Raw genomic sequence first — 15228 nt, forward strand, 5'->3', positions numbered from 1 at the left:
TACTACATGTCTATGTTGCCCTGATATGAATTGGTTGAGTGCTTTTACGATTGTTTTTTGCTAAACAGAGCGGTGCTCCTTATTTACCTGAGCTGCAGCCAGGTGAGGTGAGGCGCCATCCCCACAGAAATTGGGTGAGTGCTATCATGTCATTTGAACTTTATGTACATGACCACAAGAATATCACTACTGAGAAGTGCATTCTGTGATAAATATGCCTGTTTTTCTCTTTTTTCTTGCCTTACTATTATGACTACTCTAGATTGTGGTGGAGAATCAACACCTGACAAACAGGTGATATTATTTCCATTTATTCTTTCTCACTTAACAATATACAGCAGTAGCAATACCTTGGTCCTGATGAAAGCATAGGATTACTTCCACCTATATGCAGAAACATGTCGACCACTTGCTGAGTAGATATTATGTTAAATCTACTTTTTTTCACTTTTCACCTGTTTTTAAATTTAGGGGTCTGAGAGAAAACATTAAAATATTCATTCTACTCAGTTCCACCTAATTTTACTCACTTCACTCATCTTCACTTGCACTGCTTTTTTTCAGTTGTAAACACCAACACCATACTGACACCACCCAGCAACAACACTAATACCAACATCTCCTGACTCATACAGCCCTCACCTTTTAACTAGGGTGACGGACTTCATACTAACTCCTGGGTAAGGAGAACCCAAATGATGTAATAGTGGTGGCACAGAACGACAACTGATGGGAAACATTTCCTACCTGGGTTGTATGTCATAGGTATGAGTGTCCAGATGGTGTTTACATATTAATTGTATATAACTCACAATTTAGTTTGTTAGTCATATAGTGGTTAGTCTAAAGTACGATAACAGGGTTGTGACTCCTGGATACCTTTTGTTGGAAGCGATGCCAGGTAGAGCCCAGTGCAAGACAGACAAATGACTGAATTCACAAATTCTCACATGTCCATCCATTGAAATCAGAGATGTCGGACACAAAGCTTAGTGCAATACTGAAAAATCTGACTAAGCCTGGACGACGTCTACCTGGAAGGTCAACTTAAGTCCAATCACAGCAGATCTGTAATGTGTCGCAGCTCAACATCCAATATTATCAGTTGAGACTGCAAATGAGGTGGCCAGAAGTACAGAAACAATACAGAAACAGGCCCAGATGTCTGGAAGTGGGACTGTATTGCAAGGGAAGAAGTGGAGGCATTTGGACTGACAACAGACTTAACTGAAGGAGATGCTATGGCTCACATAGGTACGAAGTTCAGTGCACCAGAGTTTGTAAGCAGCGGATAAGCGTGAAACTCACACCACACCAGTAACCATATCAGATACTGCAAATATAGCCTTACAGGGCCCATAGTAATAAGGATAAGTGTCATGCTGCAAATATATACTTTATAGGAGGGGGAGTCACCATATCACATGCAATATACTGCATGATAAAATATTTCATCAACTATAACGACTACTACTATAGTATCTATGGGGCTGATTCACAAAAGTAATCTGAGATAAAATCCTAAACTTATTACTTTCGGTATTCACAGAAGGCATTTAGTAATAGTAAAGATTCCTAACTTTACTACTACTAAACTGAGACAAAATCGTGACTGAACGACTTTCTGTATTCACAAAAGGCATTTAGGAGTAGTAAAGTTAAGATCTACAGCAAATGAAGTGTCAGTTTTCAACTTCCAGTGCTTAACTTCACCACCCCCTTTTCGGAATCGTTTTGTCTACCATAAGCGTGGAAGGGTATGCTCCGACATGAGTCCCTTGCTCACTGCACCATCAGGATTCAAGCAAGCCGGGCCAAAGACGGCTGTAATGCCAGAATCCGGTCCCCGGAAGCTTGTTTCATTTCCAGTTAAAGAATTGACTTGGTAGTTTGGTCTGCCCTGTTCCCATGATGCACTGGGCCAGGGACAGACTAATTTGCATGTAGCCAGGTTCTGAGCTGGGATGGTGCAGTGAGCTAAAAAACGGTGATGGATCAAGCCCTGATCCGTTGACTGGGTACGAGTGTTCTGCTTAATTCAGATACTCTGTCCATCACCACCCCCTTTTCGGAATCGTTTTGTCCACCATAAGCGTGGAAGGGTATGCTCAGACATGAGTCCCTTGCTCACTGCACCATCAGGATTCAAGCAAGCCGGGCCGAAGACGGCTGTAATGCCAGAAACCAGTCCCTGGAAGCTTGTTTCCTTTCCAGTTAAAGAATTGGCTTGGTAGTTTGGTCTGCCCTGTTCCCATGATGCACTGGGCCAGGGACAGACTAATTTGCATGTAGCCAGGTTCTGAGCTGGGATGGTGCAGTGAGCTAAAAAACGGTGATGGATCAAGCCCTGATCTGTTGACTGGGTACGAGTGTTCTGCTTAATTCAGATACTCTGTCCATCACCACTCCCTTTTCGGAATAACTTGAACCAAGTCACCATCATTGAAAACTGTTTCCTGTGTTTGTTGATGCCGATCGGTATAGTTCTTCAATTGTACTTTTTCAAGCGGTGTCCATGACACGAACTTCATCAGCAATCCGGGGTCGGTCTGCTATCTACTGTGGTAGTTTGGTTCGGCTGGCTCTGTCAAAAAGCAAGGTGGCAGGACTCTCACCGGTTGTGGAGTGAGGAGTTGAACAATAAGCACAGAGGGCTTGACACAGGGCCTGGTTTATCTCCGTTCCCTCCTTTAATGCTTGTTGAATTACCCATAAATTGTTCTACAACCCCATTGGCTTGGGGCCACAGAGGTGTGCTTTTTTGATGCTGTATATTTAGTCTGACCAACAGTTCCCTGAATTCTTTACCATTGAATGGGGGGATCATTTTCAGATTTGAGAACAACAGGATATCCCATGCTGCACAGATGGTATTCAGCTGCTCGATGAACTTATCATGGGTGGTTGATGACTTCTCCTCTACTCAAGGAAAGTGGGAATACTCATCAATGACTACCATGAGATGATGTCCATTCCCTAAAGGCCCAAAGAAATTGACTGCAACTCTTTCCCAAGCATGTACAGGAAGGTCAGAAATTGTCAATGGACCCTGCGTCGCTTTGTGGTAAGGCAGCTGAAATGATGTCACTCCTTTAGTTCACTTTGAACTTGCTTGTCTATGCGTGTGAACCACACTTGGTCTCTTAGGGCTCTCTTGGTGACTATAATGCCTCGGGGTTCTTCATTGGCTTATGCAATAAACCTGCTGCCAGGTTTTCAGATATTACAATACTCATGCCTCTCAATACAACACCTTCCCTTGTAACGGACAGTACGTCCTGTACTTGTTAGATTTTGTTTAATTCAACATCGTCAGCAAACAGTCGAGCATTCTTCTTCTACGATTGAGCCGAAATGATGTCTTTGAGGATAAGCATGTTCTTATCAGCATTAGTAGCAGCAATAATTTGTTCAAGGGATAGGTCTGCTGGCATGCTGGATCTCACAATGAAGATAATGTTCCCCTTAGCCATTTTGGGCGCTGAACTGGGCCACTGTAGCAGTACTCATGAAAAATAATCAGCAGGGTTCTGATCTTTACCCGGTGTGTGTATAACTTAGTAGTCGTACTCTTGCAGTCATAACCCCCACCTCTAAATGCAAGGAGCTTCTTGGCTTTCGGGATACCACAAATAGTGAGCAGAGCTCGGTGGCATGTAACAATCATGAAATGTTTTCTGTATAGAAACACATGAAACTGTTCAGAGGCCCACAGGAAAGTCCGACTCTCCTTGTCTGGCTGAGGCACGTTCTGTATCAGATAGGCTTTGACGGGTCGAGGCCACAAAGTGTCCCTGAGCATTTAGATGACCATAATGTTGTTCAATGATTGCCCCCACCATTACCAGGCTTACATAGACTATGATCTCAGGATGCAGGTTGGGTTTAAATAGGGGGATCTCGGTTGCATTCTCAATTGCATGCTTTATTCTTTAGAGTTTTGATCACATTCAACATACCAGTGGAAAGGGAAATCTCATTTTGTCAAGTCTCTCAACGGAGGACCCACAGTGGCAAAGCCAGGAATATACCTTGAGTAGTACCTGCCCATTGTTAAGAAGATTGTACCATGGTGTCATCTTGTGAGGAGCAAGTAGCTGATGCCCTTTGTCTACATCAGGAGTCATTCCCCTTCAGAGAATATGTACCAAGAGAATTTGAGTTTGGTCTTGTGAAACTCACACTTTGCTCCATTCAGACTGAGAACTGCATCAGCAAGTATCTGGCGCACTTGAGCCTTGTCATGCACCTTCTGTGTGGCTCCAAGTACCAGTATGTCACCACTGTAATTAAAAACATGCATGACAGCTTGAAATATTTGGCATATAACATCCTGAAACATTTCTGCTGCTGACAACACTCCAAAACTCATCCTTTTGCCTCCAAACAAACCAATATAAGTCAAAAAAGTACTGATGTACCTACAATTCTCGAGTTGATGGCATGCCTTGTTCAGGTCAAGACGGCAGAAGACTTTGGCATAGTTCAGTTGCATGACCATATCCGCTGTGTGTGGACGAGGATGTCTTTCTCTCTCAATTGCTTTGTTGGCCTAGTACATATCAACACACATGTTCTCTGCAGCTCCACTGTCCTTTTTTGGTACTACCACTTTGGGCAAGACCCATGGCATAGGACCAGTGGAGCGCTCAAAGATGTCATGCTTCAACAGTTTTTCCAGTTCTTTTTCAACAGCTTCTTTCAAGGGAAAAGCAACTTGGTGGTATGAAGTCATACTTTCACCTCCCTCGAACATGAAACAATGAGAGGAACTGAATCACAACTTCAGATTGAGTGTGTAGATTGTAATTAAGAGATATCCGTCTAATGTCAGCAGCGGTGGCAAAACTCAGTTGGTAGGCAGCGGACGAAGTTCCTTGAAGAACATGAATCGGCACTTCCACTGATGCTGCTTCATTTTGCATTGTCGATGTGCATCACCCTTGGTTCTGCAATGATTTCAATGCAGCCCACATGTACACTTTCATGTTTGATGGATTTAGGCATGGCAGAGGGGGCAGGCTATTGAACTTTTTGGCTGGCATGATGTCAATCGACGCACCACTGTCTATGATAAAAGTTATGTGCAACTATTGACCTTTATTGTGATCTTACTGTAGTGTCCAAATGGATTTGGTCATCTCTTTGGTAGTTTACCTTTTTCTTTTTTTCATCCTTTCAGGTATCCATACCTGTATGTGCCTCTCATTCCGTGGTTGATGTCATTATCGCACATCCATCTTCTTCACTGGCGCTTGATAATTACATAGAAGAGCATCTATAAGACAAATTGTACGACAATCAAATTTGTCTGGTTTCTACTTGTTGTAACTGATGTCGCTCCTAGGCCTTGTGGGCGTAGTGAGAATGTTTCTGGAACCTTCTGGTGGCCATTTTCTCTTCTCGCTGTGTTTCTGGAACCTTCTGATGGTCATTGTCTCTTCTTGCTGTGGCGTACTTGGTGTCTCTTTTGGTTGGCAAGGCTTTATGAAGTGGTTTTCTTTCCCACATTCTTTACAGGTCTGTCCGATGGCTGGACTTTTGCCTTAATGGAGAAATAAAATCCCACAATAGAGACACAACTTTTTCTTCTTTTTAGACGTTATGATCAATGCTGATTAATTTTTTACTGTTCCAGCTACCATATCAGCAGCTTGTCGTGCTGCTCTTTCATCTGTCCATGAAGCCATTGTATTTTCTCCAAACTGAGCATCTCTTTCAGCATTCGTCTTCGGAACAAGTCTGAGAGGCAGCAATCAATTACTTGAGGCGTATGGCTTCATCATCATTAAACTCACTGAATTTGCAGTGTTTAATAAGCATGTTGAGTCTTTCAATAAACTCATCCATCGTTTCACCATCTTGCTGTTTCTCTCAATTGAAAATGTACCTTTCATAGTCGACATTTGGCATCAGATTGAAGTCCCTAGTACTCTGTGCAAAGAAACTCCTACCAAGACCCTCGAAGTCTTTCCAGAAGTCACGGAAAGTGATATACTCACCCTCCTGAGTAATGTGAAATCTGGTTCCCCTCGTGATCTTCTTCCTGCCAGAGTAACTAATAACCTGAGCAGCTTACTATGTCCTATCATCATGAAGATCCTCAATCTCTCTTTCACAGAGGGTAAACTCCCGCAACAGTGGAAAGAGGCAGTTGTGAATCCGATACGCAAAAACACCACCTCCCCCTGGACGGAACTCTCCAACCTTCGCCCTATTTCTCTGCTGCCCCTCCTGACTAAGTTGGCTGAGAAATTTGCTAACTCTCAGATCTCCAGCTTCATAGAAGCGACAGGGGGCCTGGACCAATCTCAATCTGGGTTCAGGCCCAACTACAGCACCGAATCTGCTCTCCTCTCCGTGACCGACAACATCAAGATGTCACAGGATAGAGGAGGATCAATGATTCTGGTGCTGTTAGACCTGTCTGCAGCTTTTGATACTGTGTCACATAAGATCTTGTTGAACAGACTACAAGGAGTGGGCATTAGAGGCCAGGCGCTTGCATGGCTGGAGAGTTTCCTATCTGGGCGCACGCAATCTGTCAGCTTGGGCCCCTATCATTCCATCACCAGGGAGCTCACCAAAGGGGTGCCACAGGGCTCATGCCTAAGCCCCACATTGTTCAATGTGTATGTGGCCCCCCTTGCTGAGATTGTGAGGAAGTACGGATTCACACCAGTGTCGTATGCCGACGACACCCAACTCCTCTTCCCTTTCCATGCCCTCAATGCTAATGTTAGGGAAAACTTTGCGGAAGGCATGAGGGCCACCTCTAACTGGATGGCCTCCAACTACCTCCAGTGCAACGTCGGGAAGACAGAGGTGATGCTTTTCGGTAAAGCTAGCATGCTCTGGTCTCCCGACTGGTGGCCCCAAGATCTGGGACCAGTACCTTCCCCAAAGTCTACTATAAAAAACCTAGGAGTGAAACTGGATCAAAACTTAACCCTAAAGGATCACGCGAACGTGATTGCTGGAGCCTGTTTCCATACCATTGGCTTACTCAGACGTATCTTCCCTCTTTTACCTGACATCTATAGGAAGACACTGGTACAGACCCTTGTAATAAGTCGTCTTGACTATTGCAATGGGCTCCTGATACTAGCCAATGAGGATGCCATCAATAGGCTGCAGGTGGTCCAGAACACGGCGGCCAGATTGATTCTGAACGCCCCCCCTAGAACTCCTTCTGGACCGCTGTTGAGAGAACTTCATTGGCTCCCAGTACGTCAACGGATCAAATTCAAGATCTGTTGCACTGTCCACAGATGCCTTTTTGGAAATGGCCCCAGCTACCTAGCCCAACTATTTCATCCTTACAGACCGGAACGTGATCTACGATCCAGCAACCAGCTCCTGCTTAATTCTCCTTTCATTAAAAAGACAAGACAAGGTGGCCGCGCCCTCTCCTCAGTGGGGCCAACTCTGTGGAACAATCTGCCCCTTAGCCTCAGACAGATCTCCCACCACCTTACATTCAGGAAAGCACTAAAGACCAATCTGTTCACTGCTTTATAAGCCTTCTACCTCCTCACTACGCATCATCAGTTCACCAGTACTGTTGCTATTCAGTCACCTGTGCTTGCGGCCATAGCGCGGAGATAGCCCTTGGGCTCGATTCTGGCGCTCTATAAGCATTTAAATAAATAAATAAATAAATAACTTGGTTCACAATGCTTCTTGGATCTGACGGCGCAATGTTGCGCCTGTCTGCAAGATCTTCTTCAGCACTTCTTTTACTTTTTCATTGGAAATATTCTTTAAGTATCTAATGATTTTCTTATCGTCTACATCTTCTAGGGCATCTATGAAGTCATTGAATGTCTCGATCCATGCCGTACATCTGGCACCAATAGTCTGCTTTTTGGCGGTGTGGAATGGCTGTAGTGGTTTCAGGAACACAGCTCCCAACAGCAGCCATTAAAAACAAATCTGTATGTTCCAAAGGCCTTCATGTTATCTACAGGAAGCTGTACCTGCTGCAAGCACAACCACTGTGCTTGTTCTTGGGTCGTTTAGCCCGATCTTGAGGTCGTACAGCACTTTGTTTTTTTCACTACAACAGCTACCATGTGGAAAAAACATTTTCCGTCCAACAATACAGTGCCTAGGAGAGGGATTCCCCAGGGTGCAAGGCAACATGGATGCACAATGATGATGCAAGCTGTGTGAGAGCATCACTACAGCAGAATATAATTCTAAAGCACCTCCTTTATGTGCATGCAAGATAATGGTTCTTGGTTGTGGTGCTTGAGTTGGATGATGTTAGCTTGATGCGGTATATGAATGTCACATGTACTGAAATACTGTTGTCATCTGATTACTTAACACCCCTCTACTGACATGGGGAGATCAGGTACGTACACATCCGTAAAAGATGATAAAACCCTTTATGCCACTTTTCATGCCAGAGGAGGGTTCACATAGCCATAGGTTGTTGGTTCATCACAGACAGAGAGGGTAAAAATTGCAGTTCAATGTAGGCAACATATCCTACATGCTTGCTGTAAATTGGCTGGGGCAGACTACAGAAGTATTTGGGTGGCATTGTATGAGCTTCAGTGTTCCTGTGAGATTAAACAAATCTGGACATGTGAAGCATTAGGGACTACTGGATAGCTGATGGTGATTGAAGGGTAATATCACACTCTAGGAGTGATGGCAGAGATGCATTATTATATATGTCTAGGGCAGTGGTTCTTACCTTTTTTTAAACAACATTTTTATTGTCATAGTTGCAGATGCAGCACAGGGCCCTGACTCCCAGGGGAGCCTGTCACAATAAACATCACAATATCATTAGCATTTGACTTTTCCACTGTATAGACAAACACTACAAAGAAAACATGAATCACTCCCAACCCACCCAACTTTACCCTCACCCACCCACCTCCACTCCCCCCGCAGTCGCACAGTTTTCAATAGGACCAGGGAAAAATAGTTAGGAAAAGAAAACCACACCGAACATGTATTACACCATACATATAATCGTACACATGTAGTCCATGCGTCCCGTCCCCACCATACTCCAGACTCTCTTACACAGCCTCCCTCACCCATCCTGAGCGAGATCATCCTGCTCCGCTGGAGGCTCCAACCACACCCCCCTGTAAACTGCCCAGCGTGTCCAAATTGTAAAATGCTTCCGAGGGCAACCCCTAGCTACAAAGATCGGGCGCTCCAGGCCCATATAAAAATCTAGGCCCCTCTTCCAGACCATCATCTTAGGGGCACGGGGATCTTTCCACCCTTTGGCTATGTCTCTCTTAGCAGTGGTAAGGCCTAGTAGCATCAAGTGTCTCTTGCATATGTTTCCCCCCACCCCTTCCATGACATGCAATAAGGCAAACTGTGGTGTGTTCGGGAGCTCCCACCCCAACACCTATGCTAAACAGGCCAAAACCCCTCTCCAGAATCGTGCTACGATCCCGCAACTCCATACAGTATGAAAGAATATCCCCTCCTCACTCTGGCAACGAAGACAAACCGGCGAGGCAATCAGGCCCGCCCGAATCAGGCAAACTCTTGTATAATAGACCCTATGCAGGTATTTGAACTGGACAAAGCGGAGGCGCATCGCAACAGCAGCGCCCCTTGGTGAAGCCAGTGCCTCCCTCCAGTCCTCCTCCTCCAACTCCCCCACATCTCCCTCCCAGTGTTCCCTCAGTTTCTAAAGTGTAGGAGGACTATGAATGACCAGTGTTTGGTGTATGCGCAAATTTGTTTTAGTTATCAGGACCCCCAAAAATACTTTTGCCTCCAGGGGATTGAAGTCCGGCAACGTCTCCAGACCCACCAAACTGGGGAATAGGGCGTGGCGAAACTGAAGGTAGCGAAAAAATTTGGAGTTGGGCATATCAAATTCATCTCGGTTTTCTTGGAAAGATTTCAGTGTGGTGTCATGCATCACATCCCCTAAGGTCGAGATACCCACCCTGTCCCACCCCGCAAAACCTTGTAGGGAGACGAGAGCTGGGAAGTGGCCATTGTGCCATAAAGGCATCTCCGCTGTCAGGATATTCCACCACCACATGCGGCGCAGGGCCTGCTTCCAGATGAGAAATACCGCCCGAGTAACTCGGGCAGTGTATTACGCAGGGGCACAGAGTAAAGGATAGTATGAAGCGTATTGGAGCCCATCTAAGAAGCGCTCCATGGCATAAGCCGGATCCGCACGGTCACCGTACCACCATTCATTCAACACCAATAAATGAGAGGCCTGATAGTAGAAGAGAATGTCTGATGTGGCTAGTCCTCCACAGTAAGTGGAGAGGAAACACGTGCGCAGCTTCACCCGAACCACACCCCCCTCCCATAAGCACTGTCCCAAGTGAGAATTGACCTGACGAAACCAGCTTGGAGGAATCGGATAGGGGTGGTTCTGGAGTTGATAAAGCAGACGCGGGAGCGCCATCATCTTAAAGATGGGCGATCTGCCATAAATGGTAAGTGGCATACGTGCCCAGGTCTTAATGTCCGCTCGTACCCGATCCCATACTGGCACCAAGTTCCGTTCCCAAGACACAGCCGGGACAACTGACAGGAAGACCCCCAAATATTGGAGCCCTCCAACTGCTACCTGTAGCGGCGTGGCCCAACTATCGACGTCATCTCGCCCGAAACCCACAAGGTAGATTTGTGGGGATTCATATATAAGCCCGAGTTCTTACCAAAGATCTGTAGAATTTCTAGAAGGCACGGCCCTGATCTATGGAGTTCTGTAAGGAAGAAGAGGACGTCATCCGCGTAGAGCGCTATTCTGTCGGACGGATCCCCCACTCAGTCAAATCCACTCAGCTGAGCGTCCATCCACACCCATGCAGAGAGGGGCTCTATGGCCAGGGCAAACAGGTAGGGCGACAACGGACACCCCTGTCGGGTGTCGCAACTAATGTGGAATGTGGAGGACACCGCTCCCGCCACCCGAACCGAAGCTGTCAGGTCGGTATACAAGAGACATACATAAGAGAGGAAGCCAGGGCCCAAGTAAAAGCTGCAGGAGCAATGAAAACAGGTATACCCAACTAAGGGAATCAAACGCTCTGTCAATATAGGCCAGGAGAAGCCCCGCCTGCTGCCCGTGACCCTAATCGCCTCCATCGCCACGTGGGCCTGTCTAATATTGTGTCTGGTCGCCCTTTGCGGCATAAAGCCTGCCTGATCGGGATGCACCAGGTCCAATATATAGTCGCTTCAAGGAATACATGAACATGTGGACAAAAGGACAGAGCAAAAAGTGAAATTCTGGGCCCCCCAAGCTGTGCAACCCCCCATCCCCAACCAGACACCCCCCAACCAGAAACTCGCACCCCCATACCTCAAAACTGTTGAAGTATCTGTCGCGGCTAAGTGGGTACCCCAGCCCCAACGCGGGTCCCGGGGTCCCCCACGCCAATGGATCCCCTCCCAACAAACCATACCTCCTAGACCTTCTCCCTCCCACCATCAAACCCTAAGAAAGGGGGGGAAAGAGAGCGGCCCACATCAGAAACCTTTCCCCACAGCCAACAACTCAAAATCAGAGCCAAACCATGTCAGCAGAAGGGGTCTAAGCAGAGCAGCACAGAGCATATATAGCAAGCCAAGCCCAAAGGCACTGCTCAATGTTCGGATGCCAGGGGTCTTGGATCAACTGCCCCACCAGGGTCGGAGCCCTGCCACGATCTAGACCACCAGTTCGCTTCTCGGCGGGAGCCCCGAGCGTTCCCAGATGGAGCTCCCCTAGCTGAGGAGTCAGCATGCAGTTTTGGCGGTGTATGTGGCCGCACCCGCCCGGTCTCGTCAGTCCACTGAAAAACCTCCTCCGATGTATCAAAGGAATGTGTGCGTGATTGGAACACCACTCTCAATCGGGCCGGGAAGAGGAGAGCATAGGGGAGCCTAAGTTCACGAAGATGGGCCTTAGCTGCCTGGAAGGACTGGAGCTACTGCTGAACTAGACGTGTGTAGTCCGGGAAAACCATAATGCGAGTGTTCTCAAATAAGATCGGTTTCCGAAGCCTAGCCTGCTTCAAGATGACATCGCGGTCATGGTAGTTCAGCAGCTTCGCAATGACCGGTCGCGGGCAGGACCCCTCTGGTGGTTTCTGGATGAGAGCCCGGTAAGCCCGCTCCACTACAAAGCAACGGGCCAGAGCATCAGGGGGAAGCCAGCTCTCCAACCAGCGGGTCAAAAAGGCTTCCATGTCCCCCTTCTCGCAGCCCTCTGGAAAGCCAACAAAGCGCAGATTATTGCGCCGCGCGCGCCCTTCTGCATCCTCGACCCGCAGGGCTAGCCCCTTCTGGACCTCCTCCATCTTGGCCACCTGCCGTTTCAGGGCAGCGACGTCGCCCTCAACTCCTGAGATTCTCCCCTCTGCCTCCGTGATGCGGGAAACTGCATTACGCAGGTCTTGTCGCAGGAGCGACACATCAGCCCCCACTGCTCCGATCTCCGCCTGAAGCATGTTCCGGGACTGCATGATCGCCGCCATTAGGGCTGCATTGTCCGGCCCAGGTTCCTGCCGTCCACCAGGTGCCCCAGCTCCCCCACCAGGCTCAGTGTATTTGTCAATGGGCCCATGGAGCGCCGCGTCACCCTTCCCTCTCGTCATGGCCGCCGGTCTCAGGCCAGTCACTCCTCTAGACACTGTTCCAACCGACACTCACGTGGAGAGGGGGCCCCCACTCGACCGCCACCACCACCACCACCACCACCACCAGTGGCCACGCAGCAGGTGCAACTGAAAGTCTAGCCGAGCCGGGGAAGGGCCCACCACAGCCAGGCACCGACGCACCCCCTGCCAGTGAATGGAAGGCCTCCCAGGGATGGCCCCAGGTATCTTCAGGAGAGTCAATCGGCCCGAGCCGGCTTTCCCATGCCGATCCTGGCTCCGCTGCTAATCCACCAAAAGGCCCCAGGGATCCACCACATACCGTGTCCGTGGTCTCCTCAAGGCAGCGGCGCTCCCAGCGCGACCGCCACGGGGGCCGAAGATCAGGGCAGGCCGCTCCGCCACACCACTTCACCCGGCGCACCAGTGCCACAATCCACCAAATGGCCCCAGGGACTAGTCGCGCCCCGTGTCCGTGGTCTTCGCTAGGCGGCGGTGCTCCCAGTGCAACCGCCGCAGGGGCCGATGATCAGAGCAGGCCGCTCCGCAACACAACCTCACTAGGCGCAACGGTGTCGCAGCTCTTGGCTCCCGGGCCTCCACTGGCCCTGTCCCCCACGCTGCCCACTCTCGACAGGAGCAAGTGAGACGGGTGGTCCCAACACACACTGCAAGCGAAGCGGGGTCCTCCGCTCACTGGGCCGGCCGCGCCTCGGCCGCCAGCCACACCTCTCCAGGCCCAGTCGCCACCGCCGTCAGTGGGGCCTCCAAACTCCACCGGCTGCCCGCTCCTCGATTGGGCAGCCACTCCGCTCACTGTCACCGCCAGTGAGCAGCGGCAGAGCCAAGGCTTCCCCTCTCCGCTCGCAGCCAAAATAGTCTGGGCCCCGGAAGGCGCTCGGAGGCCAGGTCCGCCCTCTCACCAGGCCGGGCAGCCACAATACTTCAGGCTCCGGCGTCACCATCCGCTGCTAGGCCCCTCCGCACCCGGGTCACCAGGCTCCAGGAAACAAGTACGGGGCACTGAAAAACACCACCGAAGCCCCGGGCCGGGAAACAGCAAGGGTCAGGCAACACTTCGAGCCCCAAATGGCTGTGGGGACCAGGATAATCGGTGGATAATCAGCGGGCCAGACAGAGCTCGTCTAGAGCACGTCCGCCATGCTGGCTCTCCAAGCCACGCCCCGTGGTTCTTACCTTTTGATTTCTGTGGCTCCCCGAGGACCTCCACTGAATCAATATTGGAATCCATGGACCCCCACTGAGTCATTACTGGAAGCGTGAGATCCCGAGCTAAGCATTTTCAGTGATGTGAACAGTGAAACAATATCAGCATTCATCAAAAAAATACACAAATGATGAACTATTTTATTTAATTCACTAACAAGTATGAAAAAAAATAAAAATTGTAATTTTAATATGAAGGTTAAATCTTTTTTAAAACCAGTTTGAGCCACTCATAGTCCATATCATATTCTATTTGAAGCAGATGCAATGTTCCCACAAATCAGTCTGTGGATACTTACATATAGCCTCTAATTTCAAATTACATCACATTTACAGAACATTTTCACATTTTAATTTTTAAATATTTTGCTTTGTCATTTCTATACAATTTATTAATCTGTAAAATTTCTAAGCAGTCGTGGACCCCCCGAGTAGGCTTCACGGACCCACAGTGGTCGACAAACCACAAGTTAGGAATCACTGGTCATGGTGTTTACACAAGAGTGTGCTGTAATGTTTTTGACCTGGTGGGCATATGTACTGGAGAATGATGCCCCCTACCCCAGTCTGAGTTGTTCAACAGGACTATGCGTATGAGCATCTCAGACTATTTGCTTGTGTTAGTAGTGGCCTTGAGGTCTAGTCTTGATGTCCCTTTCATCCCGAAGCAGGTAGCCATGGGCCTATTAATAGATCTTCTTCAATCAAAGGGGGTGGGGAGAAGGAAATTAACGATCCAACCAGTTTCCTTTGGCTAAAATGTTTAAATCAGTGGGGGGTTGGATCACTTGTCCTGCCAACCTGGATTACTCAGGTATTCGGTACGTCCCTCTGTAAAATTAATAGATCTCCTGACATTTTTGCAGGTTGCTGACATCATAGTTGATTTAATACTGTTCATTTATTTATTTTATTTATCTATCTAATAGTTTTTTATAGAGCGAACATGAGTCTTGCGGGTATCAGAGCGCTTTACAGAATTACAGCATGAAAATCAGTAGAAACAATGATATCACATTCAATGCAAATTATCAAAATAGAGGCTTTGTTCATAACAACATGTTGTCATAGTTCATGCCAGTGAAAGTACTAGGCAGAGATGAAAAGCAGTGTTGTGAAGCCGATACTGCGCGGAAGAGCACATTAGGTAGCCAGAATAATGGATCGTGTGAGTGACTGGTAATATAGGTAGAAGAATCAAATGACCGAGTAATTAAATCGGATTTTAGGAGATAATAAGTTCCAGATTCTTGGAGCAATCCCAAAGAAGGCACGGTTGCGGGTTTTCTTCTTGTAGAATCTCAGAGGTTTCAGAAAAAAGTGGTGACGCTTCTGGATGCTCTGGAGCCGATTGAGAGTTTGAGTTTCTGGGCGAGATTGTTAGGGGTATTGAGGTGGAGGGCTT

Source organism: Lissotriton vulgaris, chromosome 3_2 (assembly GCF_964263255.1).
Source record: "Lissotriton vulgaris chromosome 3_2, aLisVul1.2, whole genome shotgun sequence".
Lineage (NCBI taxonomy): Eukaryota > Metazoa > Chordata > Amphibia > Caudata > Salamandridae > Lissotriton > Lissotriton vulgaris.